The sequence below is a fragment of the Lissotriton helveticus genome, chromosome 4_1, assembly GCF_964261635.1.
Source record: "Lissotriton helveticus chromosome 4_1, aLisHel1.1, whole genome shotgun sequence".
Classification (NCBI taxonomy): Eukaryota; Metazoa; Chordata; class Amphibia; order Caudata; family Salamandridae; genus Lissotriton; species Lissotriton helveticus.
The window spans coordinates 1,463,358,883-1,463,364,801 of record NC_136063.1 but is presented as its reverse complement, the minus strand read 5'-3'; the positions used below and the strand labels follow the sequence as shown (position 1 = coordinate 1,463,364,801).

General features: G+C 42.2%; 1 long non-coding RNA gene across 1 annotated transcript; it reads left to right on the top strand.

Annotated features, from left to right (window-relative positions):
* Positions 1-309: 309 nt before the first annotated feature.
* LOC144827558 (uncharacterized) lies at positions 310-1,558 on the top strand. Its single transcript, XR_013610245.1, has 3 exons — positions 310-388; positions 747-852; positions 1,127-1,558. It is a non-coding gene; the product is annotated as an uncharacterized LOC144827558 (long non-coding RNA).
* Positions 1,559-5,919: the final 4,361 nt, after the last annotated feature.

The following is a 5,919-nucleotide window of genomic DNA, read 5'->3' as shown; positions in this document are numbered from 1 at the left end:
GGCGCACAATCGGCGCACCCGCTGCGCGTCAACGCTGCGCGTTCGCACGGTCGCCATCTAAGGCGAAGTGCGCGGGTGGGCGGAGCAGCTGGGAGGCGGGAGCGGGGAGGGTACAGAAGAGAAAGGGGCGGGGCTGATGGCGGTGGCGGGAAGCGGGGAGGGAGCGCGGCGAGGGAGGCGGGAAAGGAGGCAGGGAACGAGGGTCAGAAACGATCACAGGAGGCGGAGAGACACAGAAACCTAGACAAAAAGCAAGCACAAATGGCGGAAAAAACAGCAAAACAGAAATCCTGACAATTCCAGACAAGCACTTCAGGATATTAATGATTACGGACATCCAACTGGTATTTTTGGGAGAGATCGATCCATCAAGAATACGTGTTATTAAGTAAGCTCTCTTTTGATACACTACCTGACAAGGTTAGTTTAATATTCAGGAGAGACTTATCATAGAAAAATACCTTTTAATTTCAAACACATGTGCAGTGTAACCATATGATTAGCGCCCTTGTTCTATAACTCTCTAAATAGTTTGAATTTAAGTCAAGAATAGATCTGGAGAAGGTAACGTCATCCGTCTGGAAGGGTGGCTATAAATACATTTTTCGATTTAGCCTTCCCCTAAACGCTCTTTACAGTCACACTATACACTTGCAGTAATTTATAGAAGTGTTTATACCTCTTTGCCAGATGGGGCTGCTTGAATAATCGAGGTGTCTTTTTCTTCTTTGTGGACATCTCTATAGATTGTATATGAATTCCAGATTTTGGGCCGCCTTCTGAAAAATCGAACCTATGATGTAATTTTTGAGCAGCAATAGAATACACTTCAAAACACTAGAATTTATTAAGGTGAGCGAGACCACATTGTAAAAGCTTGCTTATACTGTATTAAGTCTGCTGTTGACAAATATATTTGGTAAATTATCTAATGTTCTTTTGTTTTCTAATATTGTATATGTAATTATGTATAGAAATGGGAAAGTTCACGTTGTGCTAACTACAGAAGAAAAGAGTTATTTGTCTGTTTAGCCAAAACATTATATTGGTATTAGGATATGTATGTGTTCAATTTTATTTTTGGATCTTGTGGTTTGATCACATGTCTGTATATATTTTTTCACAGCCCTGAGGACGTCCCATTTGGGGACGATACACGTCGGCTGTTGAAAGACTGTTGAAAGTACTTTATCATTAATGGAAACTTGTCGAAAAGAATTAAAGAAATCATTGAAAATGCTGAGAAGACGTCTCTATGGATTATGATTTATTGTAAATTGACTGTAGTTTATATTTGGATATGTATACATGTAATTATCACGCTCCTCCCTTATCTTTTCAATGAGTTTGCAAACTGTCGATATTTTCGAAAGCTGTTGGTTTAATATGTTCCTTTTCTTTACCCTCCTTTAGTTAAGTGGTTAATTTTGTTTTCAAATTAGCATGTTCCTTGTTTTTCTTTCCTTTATTTCAAACTTGCTAGATGGTTGGCATAATATATCTCTTGCATAGTTATACTGTTTCAAATATTGGTTATAGACAGTCTGATCACTTTCAATGTGTGTCTTATGATTTTTGATGATGATTAGATAAAGAACTTAAAACTTCCCCGAGTCTGTGGTTATTATATAAGTGAAAATGTTATGCTTTATTTGACTGTTTGCCTATTATTCTAAACTCCCTGATCCATTGTGGTCAGAGGTACCAGTGACAAGGATTGGTAAGCCAATGTTATAGGAATTAGTGATATAAAAATAAACTGGTAGTAGAGTGTAGGTTACCCGATTGAGTAGAAATTGGTAAATTGAATTATGGGCCCAGGTGAGTATTGATAAAATTGTAGTCGGGTGATCTGCGCGCTCTATCAGCAGGTTTCTTTTTGATTCAGAACCTTAGATATCTTGTCCCAGTGCAGCTCAGTTATCTGCACTCTGAAACAAACACAAGGTAATGTGCAATGTCTTTCTACGTGTAGGAGTATGCAACAAACATGATAGTAAGTCCCAAATGCACTTCTCCACACAGCCTGAAAATGCCAAGCTCCTATATGTCTATGAAATTATTTATTGCATTAACTTTTGTTTTTTTGCTTTCTTGTTGCATTAGTCTTGAGGCAGATTTGTGTGATGAGCTCACGGTGATCCGGATTCTGGGAGAAGGTGGTTGATGAAGAAAGGATGAAGGGCATTGCCGTGTTGATTGCGGGTCGTTTTGGTATGAACTGGATAGGTCGTGCAGGGCTCCAGGAGAGTAAAAGGGAGAGCGTCCTCCTCCCTCAACAGGAACGAAGCAAAGCAATTTCACGTGGCTTGGGTGTGGTTTTTATACTGCTTAAAACCCAAGATGGCCAGCGACACGTGCAATCTCCAGAGATTTTGGGAGTACGAGTTGGGAGTGGCCATGAGGGTTCTTAAAGCATGATTGAAAGCCGGCCCTGGGAGACACATAATGTAAATACGGGTAATAAGACACCACGTGCAATCAGGCCACAGGGGATAACACCAGTACAAGTTATAGCAACCAATCAAGATTCACCATGAGGCAGGCCCCAGGGAAAGTCACTGTGGTCCCCAAAGTGTGCCAATGTACATACAGCACAGAAGGAAGAACCCAGGTTCAGGACACTAATAACCAAACTAATCTTGACAAAGCATTACCAGTATCCGTACTATTCACTAAGTGAATCAAAGGTTTGTGATCAGTATATATTTTAAACTCTGAACCCCACAAAAAAGCCTTAAAGTTTTCCATGGCCCAACATCAGGCAAGAGCTTCACTCTCAATAATGCTGTAGTTTCTGACTGTTTCAGACAGCTGGAAGCAAAGACAAAGTATGCTACTTTCCATTTACCCAGTGCAGAAGAACTGTACCCAAATCATACTTGACTGGCATCCACTGTAACAAAACAGTTTTTCTCTGAAGCGAAGGATGCCAGAGCAGGAGCAGATCTGATCATATTTTTTAATCAAGAGAAAGCATTATTAGCAGTCACATTCCAGACATATTTCACACCCTTTTCTACTAAATCATGTAAAGGCTGCACAATGAAAGCATACCCTCTCAATAAACTTGAAGTAGTACTCACTGAATCCTTAAAAAGACCAAAGGGAGGCGTTATCTCTGGACAGAACAGCATCCTGAATAGCTTCCTCAGAGAACATTTGGGATTAATCCCTTCAGATGTAATATGATGACCCAAGTAATCTAATTCCTGCACCAGAAATTAGCATTTGTCAGTTCCTCAACCTCCCCGAAAATGTACACGGCCTTTTCTAACAATCAAATTGTGTCTATCATGCTTTCAGCAAAAATTAACACATCATACTGAAAAGCCTGTACATCCAACACTCTTCCCAAAGTGATATCCATACATTGCTAAAATACAATATCATCAGATGCCAGGCCAAAAGGAAGATGCAGAAATTTAAAGGCACCCAACGGCATAACAATTGTGATCAAATCCTGCAACTCTTCAGCTAAAGGCATTTGGTTATAAGCTGAGCATAGATCAATTAAGGAGAAATATGTAGCTTGTCCTAAGATGGCTAATGATTCATCCGACTTTGGCAGAGGATGGCAGTCAATTACAATGCTCTTATTTAGAGAGCAAAGATCTGCACATAAACAAATCTCTCCAGATTTCTTCTGCACAATAGCTATGGGGCTTACCCATTCCACTATTTCATTGGCTTAACCCCTTGGCTGCGGCGGTAAGTCCGCCGTGGCGCTGGGGGGGAGCGGAGCCGCACAGTGCCGCCATGCTGGTGACGGTATCACTCTGTCACCAGCCACGGGTGGGCTGTGCTAATGACGGAGTGATTCCGTCAATTCCCCGCCCGCCCATTAGAATGTGCCGCGAAGGCACAAAATTAGTACTGCTAATGACGGAACCACACCGTCATTAGCACAGCCCACCCGTGGCTGGTGACTGAGTGGTTCCGTCACCAGCATGGAAGGGGTTAATGACCCCTTTAGATGTGAACTTCTGCAGAACCTTCTAGAGATGGTCACTTACACTCAATGATACCAATCTTTCTTTAGGCACCTTGGGAACAGTGTTGGATTTGAATTTGATTTTATGCTCAAAATGTTTGATAGAGCCAACGCTATTATTAAATTCTTCAGAAAATCTCTGAGTAATTTCATTTGTAGATTTCTCAGCAGCTACATCTCCTGGTAAACCTTGTGCTTTGTCAGCAATAAAATCACCTGGTACACCTTGCAATATTGGTGTCTCAACCTGTGACAGCGATGCACTGACTGGTATATCGTGTGCAATATGTGTGGCATAAAAACTTGAGACCCAACTCAGCCCACAATGTATCAATTGCAATAACTGGTTCTTCAGCCCCATAAATTAACATGAGGCCTAATTTGACCAAATCTTGCTGACCAATCACGTTTCTACCGTTCAAGGCAATATAGACTTTAGTGGCTGTTACAGAATCAAGGAAAAATCTCAAAATATCAATATTCTGTTCTCCAAAAGCCTTGGAAAAAACATTTGGTTTTTGAAGTTAAAACTCCTCACCCCATTACTAATGGGAACAATCATCAGATAAAATAGGTATTGGGGCACCTGAATCAGCCATCATATTAAGAGAAACCTTCCCAATGGAAACCTCACAACAATGTCCCTTGACAATGCTACTGATACTAGAAACGTTGTTGGAAATATTGGTTTGAATATTGAGGATAACGTTAGACAAACTAGGAAGGAAACCATCAACCTCATGCTGTTAACCTTGACAGAAGGTTTCCCCTCTTACACACAATCTGAGCATGACCAGCTTCTTGCATTTAATGCATTGATTACCAATGGTGAGAAAATTGACATAATTGCCCAGATGAGATTTAGAACCACATACATCACAAAACCTTAGCCCCTTTTTAGAAACATTTATGATAAATTTGTCCTTCATTGATATAGCCGAAACAGAGTGTTCCCAAAAACAAAAATAAACATACTGACATGTGGACTTGACGTGTATGCCAGTGTCACAAGCTTGCTGGATAAAATGGACCGTTCAATGCCTTTAGCATCATCAAGAACTTCAGCCAATGTGAAGTCAATGCAACTTAGTAAGCACTCCTGAATTTTGAGTAAAAAGCAAAGACAAACTGATCTCTTAAGTAAATTTACAGTGAATTGCCAAAGTTGTAAGTCAAGGTCAACGATTTGAGAGCAGAAATTAATTCCTCAGCATTTTCACCCATCAACAACTTTCGTTAAAATAAATTACATCTTTCAAGAAGAACACTAAGGAGCCGATTCCAATCCCGCATGGAAGGGCTCCGGACGCGATCCGGCCGGAAAAAGTACGAGACACCCGTGTTTTCCAACCAATTCGTACAGCTGTACGAGCAAACAAGTATGTAGCAAGAAACATGAAATCGCCGACCTTAATCGTTTCCGGGTCCGAACCGCTCCGTACGTCTCGTCCGTAAGCAAACCGTGGCGTGCAATAGAGGCAGTTTCCAACTGAGCCAGTACAATGCATGATTCGGACAGCCGGATCGAGTCAGAGCCTCTGAAACATAAACGCCCCGGGAAGTAGACTTCAGGGTTCTGTGCCGGACCCCCCTTCACTTGTAGTCTTACGAGTCGATCAGAGTGGGGGACCCAAGGGTCCCCCCCTACACATGCATGTAAGTTGTGGGTTGCACAGATGCGTCCCCACTACAGGGGTGCCCTTGTGCACAACGTACCTTTTTCGTCAATGGGAGCCTATGTACGCGCCGTACAACAGGTTCCCATTGACTTCAATGGGGCCCAGAGCGACCCATGTCCATCAGCACTTATTCGCATCGTACTCGGGCGCTTGGAGCCCCGGAGCACGAGTCGGTCGGAAAGCCCTCCGGATCCGAGTCGGACGGAGCCTTTTCCCAGCGAGATCGGATTTGGCTCCTCAGTCCTT